At 42.7% G+C, this 11408-nt stretch overlaps 1 pseudogene across 1 annotated transcript; it reads left to right on the top strand.

Annotated features, from left to right (window-relative positions):
- Positions 1–4768: 4768 nt before the first annotated feature.
- Positions 4769–8490, top strand: LOC308635028 (protein yippee-like 5; annotated as a pseudogene). Its single transcript has 2 exons — positions 4769–6823; positions 6946–8490. The product of its transcript is annotated as a protein yippee-like 5 (transcript).
- Positions 8491–11408: the final 2918 nt, after the last annotated feature.

The raw sequence follows: 11408 nt of genomic DNA, 5'->3' as shown, positions 1-11408 counted from the left end.
ATATAAGTAGAAAGAATACACTGTAAAACAATGATAAGAGAGTATAGCAAATATATAAACCAATAAATTAGTCTTTTATTGTCATTACAGAGCATTACAAACTGTATTCAATTGTATATGCTATGCTTTTAGATGACTGGTGAAACAGTAGATTTGTGTACACCTGCACCACCAACAGATGTGTGGGGAATGCTTTGCACCATGAGGTTATAATAACTATGACATCACTATGTGATAAGAATTTGTCAACCCTATTAAAATCTTATGCGACCACAATTGCATACACCCTCTGCTGTTAACTAAACCTTTGCTATGCAGAGAATGACTGTATTCTTAAGTTAGGAAACGTGTTTGTGTCTATTATCTCTTCACAATTGAGGTGGATAGGACCGGCTCAATAGTCCTATCTAAAAGATATTGAATCTGATCCCCAGGAAGCTCTAGAACTTACCCTGGATCACACAACTATTTTTTAAATTTTTAAAAAATTTTATTTATTTTTTTTAGTTGTAGATGGACGCAATGCCTTTTTTAAAATTTATTTTTATGTGGTGCCAGGTGCCGCAGTCTGGCTGGGCACAAAATAACCGAGCCACCACGAGGCACTTGTAGGTTCAAACAGGAACTACTTTATTGCCCGAACTCTACTGGCACTCCATGCGCACTCCCGGGGAACTCTCACAGCTCTCCACCAGGCTCCGCTGGAACTCCACCGGAACCCCGCGAAAAACTCAACGGGAACTCAAAGTAGGCCCCCCCCCAGGCAGCAGGAGCCGCCCTATTGCGGGACAGCAGGGGTCCATATACAACTGAATACACAGCCTGTTTCAATCCAGCATCATCCAGTCACAGCAATTATACACAGCTTAACTTAATTATCATCATCTTAATGGCTCACTGGTGTCACCTCTCAACCACTCCTTCAGGTGCCATCCCGCCTTGGCTGTGGCTCTCAACAGCCAGGGATCGAACCCAGTGCCTCACTCACTCTTGCTAGGCAAGCACTCTACCACTGAGCCACAACCCCAGCCCCAACACAACTGTTGAATGCCTGAATTCTCTAATGTGCAAGACTCTTTCTTTGATCCCATGCTGTTTCTTGGGTACCATAAACAAACTCACTTCTTTTGATTTAACAGAACTTGGGTCTTCAGAAGCCTTCTTTGAACTGGGGAGGGTCAGGCTGAATTCCAGTTCCAGAGTTTACTGTGACCTCCAAGAGGAAATGTCTAGAAAGGTAAAGCTCACAGTGCAAAGGGTAGGCCTGAAAGTAGCTGTAATTAGAATAGGGCAGTACAGTGCTTTAAAGCACAGTCTTTAAATTAAAAAGCAAATAAACAAAAAAGTCCTGGGATCTAGTTCTACTACATTCTAGCCGAGTGACCACGAACCATTTATTTATTTTTTGTCCGAGTTTCTGTTGTCTCAGTTATAATACATGGGCTGTTCAAAAAGTATTTATTTCCCAAGATTGTTGGAATTCACTGATACAATGAATTCCAACTCATTTAGCAGCAACTACCACATAGTCATGAAAATAAGTATAAGCATTGCTATTTCTGTTCACTAAATGGCTAGAGGCCTGGTCTATTAATAATAAGAGGTGGGAGTTAGTTCTGGCTGGGTGACCTTCCACTTTAGCATTGTTTTTATCTGTACTATAAATAGGAGAGAGGGGAATGGGAACGAATCACCTTCTTCTGATTCCTTGCATTGTCATATGTAAAGACACAGGTGTTCAACATTCCAAGATTCCATTGACTTCTTGAAGTTCTGTTTATTTCAAGTCTCTATGAGATTCAGATTCTAACTCTGAAATCCTCTTTCTTGGATTCCAAGATGCTAAGACTCACCCAAAATCCTGTTGAAAGATTCTATTTGCATAAGACATTCACTCTGCATGGAATCAAAGTTCTTCCAAGCCTGGGTGGCAGCAGCCTGCCTCACTAGCTCTTGAAGTGGGTTTCTTCTTAAATAGCAAGGATTAGAAAGGAATTCCATTCTAATCCATCCTCCAACATACTTTACACACTCCTTCTCATTGTTTTTCTCTTTTAATTCTTTTTTTTTTTTAATTATTATCTTTTTGTGTATGTGTGATGCTGGATTTGAACTCAGGTGTGCTCTACCACTGTACTACATCCCCTGTCCTTTTTACTTTTTATTTTGAGACAGGGTCTCACTATGTTGCTGAGGCTGGCCTTGAACTTGTGATAGTCCTAATCCTTCTGCCTCAGTCTCCTGAGGTGCAGGGAAGATAGATATGCCACATCTTTTTCTTTTACATCATAACATAGATCCCAATGGGTAATTATATTTTTATTTATGACTTTAGTTAATGACTTTAGTCTTCTTCATATCTCCAGTCCTTGGTAAGATATAGACAATAATAAATATTTAATGGATAAAAGCTAAATGATAGCCACGCATGGTGGCACATGCCTATAATCCCAGCAACTTGGAAGACTGATGCAGGAGGATTGCAAGTTCAATTCCAGCCCGGGCAATTTAGTGAGACCCTGCCTAAACATAAAAAATATAAAAGGGCTAAGAGTGTAGCTCAGTGGTAGAGCATTTCTGGGTTCAATTCTTAGTACTGAAAAAAAGAAAAGAAAGAAAACCAAATGATAAAATGACAGTTTATTCCCGAGGCCTTCTATTCCAGACACTCCTCACCCGCTGACTTACCCCAGGGTTGACACCTGGAAGGATATGACCTTTCAATTTCATGAAGTTGCCTGGACCATTTATGTCCAGCTACTGTGTTCCCCATTTGCCTGTTATTTGGCCCCTTTGGGAGCCCTTGGATTAGAAGAAAAGTCTGAGCTATGTCCAGCCGCTCATTAATCTTCTCAGCAAATATTTGCCCAGTGTCCTCAAGGTGCCAGGCACTGTGCTAAGGCACTGGGGACATTTGGGACAAAGCTTAAGCACAGTAGACTTGATCCCAGCTTTCAGAGAGCTCACATCGTTACTTCCTAGAAGGGCTGGGCAGACAGGCATTCATGATGTAATCACCTAAGTTGTTGTACAATTTCAAACTTTAACAAACACAGCAAGACCAAGGGTCTAGGACAACAGCCCATGCTCTAGACCCAGACCTTGGGTTCGGGGGCATAATGGTGTGTTCTCCAGGGCCTTCAGCATGTCCTGCATCACTCTTATCAGGGATTCATGGATACTTTTCTTGTGAAATCTCTCCCCTGGGAAACCATCAGCTAGAACTTGGGTTCAAAGCCAAGCTCCCAGCACTTCTCTTGAGCCTGTAGCCTGTGTGGCCAGAAGCTCAACCTCTCAGGGTCCTTCCCCTCTTTGTGGGACTCAGCCACTGAAGAATTTGAAAGCCCTGGAAAGCTAGGGTGTTCAACACCTGTCTTGAACTCCTGGGGAACGTGAGGCCAAGAGGGGAGGCTGCACATGTTCACCCAGAGAGTGGCAAAGCAAGAACTGGAGCCCAAGCCCAACTCCCAATTATCTCCTGCTTTCTACCTTATTCCAAATATGCCCGCTGATTTCATAGGGAGGGATCCCACTTCCACCAGGACACTGGAGGTTTTCTTCTTGCTACAGGCCATAGTTAGGATGTAGCAAAACTGCAGGAGAGCAAGAGGCTTAAGGCTACATTTAAGGGAGTTAAGCTGTGGTGTTTACTTCAGTCATAAACATACAGGAGGGGAAGTTGGTCTAGAGGCATGTCTCCTTGAATAGCATTCTTTCTTTTAACTTTTTTTTTTTTTCAAGAAAACTGTAACCATTTGAACCTTGAAATGCCAGTTCATTCTCATTGCCACATTGTTTTCAACTCCAAAATATTAAAGCAACCTCAGTTCCCTTTGATAAGGAGTGGACAGACTGTGGCACAGCTAAATCATAGACTATTATGGAGCACTTACAAAAGAAAAGAGGTATAGCTTCATGCAGAAGCAAAAACTCCCTGTTGAGTGTGAAGAAAAAAGCAAGTTTAAGAAAAATATGTATGGCATCAAACCATTTACATAAAAGAAAAAGAACTTATAATACTGTACACATACACATACATATATATAAATGCAGAAAAAGAGCCGAGTGCAGTGTTGCAAACCTGTAACCCCTGCTACTTGGGAGCCCAAAGCAGGAGGATTTCAAGTTTAAGTTTAGCCAGGACAACTAAGTGAGAGCTTGTCTCAAAATTTAAAAAAAAATATATATTAAAAATAAAAATGAAAAGGGCTGGGGGTGTGACTCAGTGGTAAAGCACCCTTGGGTTCGATGTCCTGTACGTGGGGGTGGGGATAGTGCAGAAAAAGTTCTGGAAGATATCTCAAGACGATGAGAAAAGAGGAGGGCCTCATGTGGGTAGGAGGTGGGTTGGTCCAGTGGAACTTAAGCTTTATCAGCTTTTCTTTTTTTTTGAGAATGAATTTTATTTGTTTAAGTGAATTTATGTTTTAGAAATACCATCTTTTAGTGCAAGGTTCAACAAACTTTCTGTAAGGAGCCAGACAGTAAGTATTTTAGGCTCTGTTGCAACTATTCTGTTGCTGTAGTGCACAAAGCAGACACAGACAATATGTCAAGAATGACTGTGGGGCTGGGGATGTGGCTCAAGCGGTAGCGCGCTCGCCTGGCATGCGTGCGGCCTGGGTTTGATCCTCAGCACCACATACCAGCTGGGATGTTGTGTCCGCCGAGAACTAAAAAATAAATATTAAAAATTCTCTCTCTCTCTCTCTCTCTCTCTCTCTCTCTCTCTCTCTCTCTCTCTCTCCTCTCTCACTCTCTCTTTAAAAAAAAAAAAAGAATGACTGTGGCTCTGCTCCCATAAAACTTTTTTTATGGACACTGAAATTTTAAAATTGAAACATTATTATTTGTTTTCGGTACTAGAGATTGCACCCAGGAGTGCTCTACCACTAAACCACATCCCCCACCCTTTTTATTTCTTATTTTGAGGCAGGATCTCACTAAGTTGCTGAGGCTTGAACTATGAATCCTCCTGTCTCAGCCTCCTGAGGTGTTGGCAGGTATGTGCCACTGTGCCTGCGTGTAATTTTAACTTGCACCAGTTTTTTTTTTTCCCAATCATATAGGTTATGTCAAAGCAGCTTGCTAGCCAGCCGTATTTGGTCCATGCGCATCAGCCTACCCCAGCCTCAAAACTGGTTCAAGCCCCACCTCCCACCTAGCCACACTCACATATTTTATCCCCAGGCTCCCAAATGACCTTCCTGTGACCCTCAATGGCCTCTCCAGCTCTCTCTCACATACCCCATCTGTCCTTGGGGACCCTCCTTTCCTGCTGCAGAACTGTTGTTTTTCTAAGCAGGGATTGGAATAGCTCCATTCACCTTGGCAGGGGAAACTCAGAGAAAGGAATTTCATTTGGAGTCCTAGAGAAGCCAGGACTCAGGACTTTGATTTGCCCCCTCTCCTCCCATTCCAGGGGTCCCTGGTCATTCCCCTGCTCACACTCTGCTGGACCCAACAATCTTTGTCTCTGGCAATCTCTGCTACTACACCTGCATCTCAGCACCAGGCTGCACCAGCACGGACCCCAGAGCCATGTTCCTGGCCTGTTGCCTACTCATCTGTGTCAGGTATGAACATCTCTTTCCATCTTGGCAAATCTTTTTGCTTCCTGGACATCCTGAGATCCCTTGTATCTGATTTTCCCAGGAGTGCACTATTGACATCATGGGAAGGGTGAGGAGCCCTGGAACCCACTTCTGAGTTCCAAGCTCAGCACCTTCACTCACCTTGAGGTGCTGGCCAGGTCCCATTACCTCTCTGAGGTCAGTTTCTATCTATACTTGACAAGGATGGGCTGGCTGCTTTTTGAAGCCTTTCTAAACCTAACAGGCCTCTTTGATCTGAAACTCAGACGTTCTCATTTTAATTCTTGCAAAAATCTGTCCCTCATTCAGTGGATCAGAGAGTGTGGGATTCTGGAAACTGATAGAACAAATACTTGATCTTTTACTCACTGGAAGATTTAACAAGGCAAGTCTCTAAGACTCCATGTACTTAAAAATAAAATGGGGAGATTATAATTTCAAAATTATAGGGTCACTCTGATTAAATGAAATATTCATATATATTTAGTCTAGAGCTAGTGCATATGCTCTAAATAAGTGGTAGCAATATTATTTTAATTTTAAAAACCCATCACACTAAATTATGTAATCCCTAGAGTCTGTGTGTCCCCTCTTAGGTTCTTTAAGCATCTACAATTTTGCTTATAAAGAACAATAGTTTTAAGGTTCCATCAGGGGCAGGGCCTGAGGATTTGTAGCCTAGAACTTGATAGTAGATTAGGTTCCTAGGAGAGGTCTAGGCCTCAGAGAGATATCTCCTCCATCTCTCAGCTTCCAGCCATCGAAGGAAGAGGCGGGGTTGTGTTTGGAATAGGATTTAGAGAGATGTTGTTAACCCAATTTCCTCCTGTAGATACTGTGTGGTCATTGGCAATATTTCTATCTTGTGCTCTCAGATGCTCCTTAAGGGGCTTCACGTGGAAGGGAAGAGGCAGGTACCTGCGGGGCTTCGTCCCAGCCGAAGAGCAAAGAGCCGCTGGCACGCCGGTCAGAGTTTTTTAGAACTTCAGCTATCAAAATGGGCAGAATTTTCATTGACCATATTGGTGGTACCCATCTGTTTTCTTGTGCAAACTGTGACACGATCCTGACTAACAGCTCAGAACTCATCTCCACTCTGTTCTCAGGTGCCACCGGTAGAGCATTTCTTTTTAACAAGGTAGTTAACCTACAGTACAGTGAAGTTCAAGATCCAGTCATGCTCACTGGCCGCCACATAGTTCAAGATGTGAGCTGCAGGGGCTGGGGATGTGGCTCAAGCAGTAGCGTGCTCGCCTGGCATACATGTGGCCCGGGATTGATCCTCAGCACCACATACAAACAAAGATGTTGTGTCCGCCGAAAAACTAAAAAATAAATATTAAAAAAAAAGATGTGAGCTGCAAAAACTGCAATAGCAAACTGGGATGAATCTATGAGTTTGCTACTGAAGACAGCCAGCCTTATAAGGAAGGCCATGTGATCCTGGAACGTGCTCTAGTTCGAGAGTGTGAGGACTTTGAGGAGCACGTACCATCTGATAACTCTTGAAGAAAAAGAGATAAATCCATCTTTTTCCAGGTCTCCTTCACTGAAAACAAAAATCTGCTTACATACACTGTCACCTTAGCATCAGAGTTGGATTCATGAACTGTGGAACAAGAGGTTGTGAGAATCTAAGATGGAACCTTTCTTTTCTTTTCTTTTTTTAATTTTGTATTTTCCATCCAACAGCAGTGTGTAGAGAGAATATTATGCAGTTGCTGTTAATTTTTTTCCCCTATGTTTACATCTTGAGGCAGAAGAGTCTGTGCAGCTAAATGGTGGGCTATGGGAGGAAAAAAATTGGGGCTATTAGAGTGAAAAAAAAGTGTGTTTATGTAATTTTTGAATGGCGAATATATCAAGAGCATGGTTTTTAAACTTATTTGGGCTTCATTTTAAAGCCTTTAAAACAAAACAAAACAAAATAAAACAAAAAACAGTTATTTCACTTGATTTGCTAGCTTCAGAGAAGAGATCCTAATCTGTGCCCTGCACTAAAGGCTCAGTGTTAGCATGGCTTGTGCTGGCCGGTGTGGTGTGCCATATTCTTGTTGGAGATGAACTGTAGCACCAGAGCCCATTCTTCCTTGTCAATCTCGACCCAAAGATGTCACTATTCCTAGTTACTTGTCACCACATAACTGGTGGTTTATGATTGGAACCTTTTTCTGAAATGGGACAGAATTCTTGGTTGTCTTTTTCCATGTAACTTAAGCATAGTGATATAAATAAAGTAATAGTTGGAAAGAAAAAAAAAAGAAATCCTGTGATGTACCCTGAAAGGCCCTTTCCTGAGGCCCGGCAGCCCGCTCAGCCCCAGGAGGTGGAGTCTCTGCTAATGAAGATGCATTTGCAGTCACCCTATAATTGGGGCTTGTTGTGGGACCTGTCAGAACCAAGGCAGCACAGACCCAGCTCTGGGAGCCACCCAACACAAACCCTGGTCAGATTTCAACTCTAAACCCAAACAGGAAGATGTCCAGAATCGAGAGACTTCCTTCCCGGCCAGCTTCTTGAATTCAGCCTTCCCATTTGGGCAATCAGAAAGCCAGCCAGTGCTCCCAACCCCTCCCTTTTCCTTCCCTCTGATTGACTTGCTTTTATTTCATGAAAGGCCCCTATCCATGAAGGTTTGGCTATTAAAGACTTGGTTTTATATTTTGTTTGTTTGTTTTTGTTTTTGGTACCAGGGATTGAACACAGGGGCACTTAAGCACTGTGCCACATCCCCAGCCCTTTTTATTTCTTATTTTGAGACATAGTCTCGATGACTTGCTTAGGGCCTCTCTTAGTTGCTGAAGCTGGCCTTGAACTTGTGATCCTCCTGCCTCAGGCTCCCAAGCTGCTGAGATTACAGGCATGTGCCACTGCCCCTGAGGTTTTATATTTCTATTTTTTTTTAAAAAAATATGATATTTGTGGCAGGCAGTATAATGGCTTCCCCAACATGTGCACATCCTAATCCTCAGAGCCTTATGTGGCTTGTAACAGTTAAGGCTGAAGACAGAATTAACTTGCTGGTCTACTGACCTTAAATTTGGGAGCATGTGCTAGGTTATTCATTCAGGTGGGCCCAGTATAATGACAAGTGGAACAGGGACTCAGAAGGGAAAACCAGAGATGATAGCATTTGTCCGGTGTTGCTGGCTTTGAAGATGGAGAAATAGGGCCGGCCATGAGTCAAGGAAAATGGGGGCTTTCTAGAAGCTGGAAAAGGCAAGAAACATTTTCCTTAAGCCTCTAGAGGGAATAAAGCTCTGCTGATCTTGATTTTAGCTCAGGAGTCCCATTTCAGATATTTCACTTCCACAACTGTAAGATAGTAAATTAATGTTGTTTTAGCCACCAAGTTTGTGGTAATTTGCTACAGTAGCAACAAGAAACTAATAACACTGTTCATGATGACAACTATTTATTGAGTTTCTATTATATGCAGGGCACTGTGTTCTAAAGGCTTCATGTACTTTATTATCTCTTTTAATACTCATAATGGTCCTACAAGGCAAGTGCTCTCACTCTCATTTGTGACTGAAGAAAACGGGGATCAGGGAAATTTGTGATTTGGCTAGGGTTATATAACTAGTTTGTGATGGAGCAGAGATTCAAAGTCTGGCAGCCACAGCTTAAAACCCATGATCCATCCATTCACTGGGCTCACCTGCCCTTCTCTAGCTACCTCCTTAGAGAATTTCTATTTTTAGAGGTCAGACACTAGTGTTCTTGGTCACCTCATTAATATGGTGAGTCCAGTTGTTCTCTGGGAGGCTTAATTTTTCAACCTGCAAGAAGCTGGTAATGGTGTGCACTGGGTGCCATTTTGGGGCTATGAGAAGGACTAAACCAGAATGTGGGTGGGAAGAGGCTCTGTGAATTGTGAAGTGCTCTCTCCATGTGAGAGATTCAAAATAAATTTTTATCCAAACTATTAAAAATTTCCTAAAATGATTGTGACATCTTTTTTTTTTCTCTCTTTCTCTAAAGCCAGGTATGATTTCAGGATAGAGGTCTCCAGCAGGCTCTTTGGGGAGATCTTTTGAATTGTGAAGATCAGAGGACTTGGGTTTGAAAGCAGTGGCTTGGACTGATTTAATTTAGCTGATCTGCAGACATTCATGGCTACGGTTTGGGCCATGAGAAGGACAGTTGCTAACTCTTATTGTTGCCCAAACAGTGCCCTTGCTCCAATCAGGGAGAACAATGATGTCATCCTCACCAATGATGGGGTAGCCCAAGGCTTTCATGATGGTATTAGCATGAAGGTTTAAGAAGATGTTTCTGATGTTGTGTGTCAGGCAAATTAAGAGATGTGGTGACAAATTGGGGCAACCGTGAGGGTCCAGAGGTGCTTAGTGGTGTTGGTAATGATGTTGGAGAGAAAGGGATGCATCTGGGAACTATTGCGCCACCTTCTTTGTATGAAGAAGGCATCTGATGGTCCAAAAAAGAGTACATAGGGAAGATGCCAAGGAGCTCAAGGGCATTAGGGATTACATTTGCCTGGTGTGGCCAAGGTCAGTGGGGAGCAGACGGCCCAATCAGAAGTTGTGCTTGAAGCCAGGGCATTCGGCAAGCCAATCGGAAACCGTGGGTGGGGCCAATATAAATCCTAACAGTTGTTGGAAAGAATAGAAAAGATTGGGGGGGCAAGGTGGTGAAAGTCAGGAGGACCCTGAGCTAACTAAATGCTGTGCCCACCCCCACCGACTTGTGATGTTCTGAGATTCTGTGACTAGTTTCATGGAGGGAGGAAGAGTCCAACTTTGTCCAGCTGAAGAAATGCAAGACTCACAGTAGAGTCGGCAATGACTCTTACTTAAATCCAGTCTTAGGGTAATTATCCAACCTAGAGGTTCCTGTCCCTCACTGACCACCAGCATGTTAAAAACAGATTCCTGGGCCCCACTTCCATTAGGACTGACTGTATGGTGTGTGGACAAGCTCTGTTGGGCATCTGAAATCTTCAAGCAGATGTCAGAAATAGTAGCCAGCGCTTCCCAACTCTGGCTGCATGTTAGCCTCATTTGCAGAGCTTCCCCCCACCCCCACTCAGAGGCAGGCTCTTGATTCTCTTGGTCTAGGGGTGAGGCCCAGGAATCGGTCATTTAAAAACCATCTCAAGTGATTCTTATGTGCAGCCAAAGTTAAGAATCATTGTATTTGTCTAATTTTGGAGCCACTTCACCCCAAACAGAAGCCACTAAACAGATAAGACTGTTTTAAATGAATGAAAATGAAATAAAATTAAAAATCAAGTTCTTCAGTTGCACTAGCTATATTTCTAGGGCCCAGTAGCCACATGTGGCAAGTTGATCATATTGGGCAATACAAATACAGAATGTTTCCAGATAATTCCTGCACATTGCACCATTATGATTCCAAGAGTCTGATCTAAGATTGTGTTGTTAAAAGTATTTTGAAAGAGTCTGATGAATTTTTGCTTCCCATGGTTATTCAATATCTCATTTGCTTCTTATCAGCTCCACAAAATAGGCCAGAATGGAATTATTGCTCTCAACTGATATATAAGAAGAAACAAGTCTCACAGAAAGAAAGTGAGTAGCTTAAGATCCATAGGCAGCAGAATCTTTCACTTCAAGTTCAGTGTTTCCTATAATATTTTCACATAGAAGGCTCCTTAGAGAGCAGGAAGTCTGAATCCTTGTTGTACAAAATGAAGACCAGGCCTATTACAGTGGCACATGCCTGTAATCCCAGCAACTCTGGAGGATGAGGCAGGAGGATTGAAATTTGAGACCATATTGGGCAAGTTAGTATGACCCTTTTTCAAAATAAAAAAAAGACCTGGGGGTG

Source organism: Spermophilus citellus (assembly GCF_964194105.1).
Source record: "Spermophilus citellus genome assembly, chromosome: 1".
NCBI lineage: Eukaryota > Metazoa > Chordata > Mammalia > Rodentia > Sciuridae > Spermophilus > Spermophilus citellus.
Note: the sequence above shows the minus strand (reverse complement) of the source record. Positions and strands in the feature narration are given on the sequence as shown.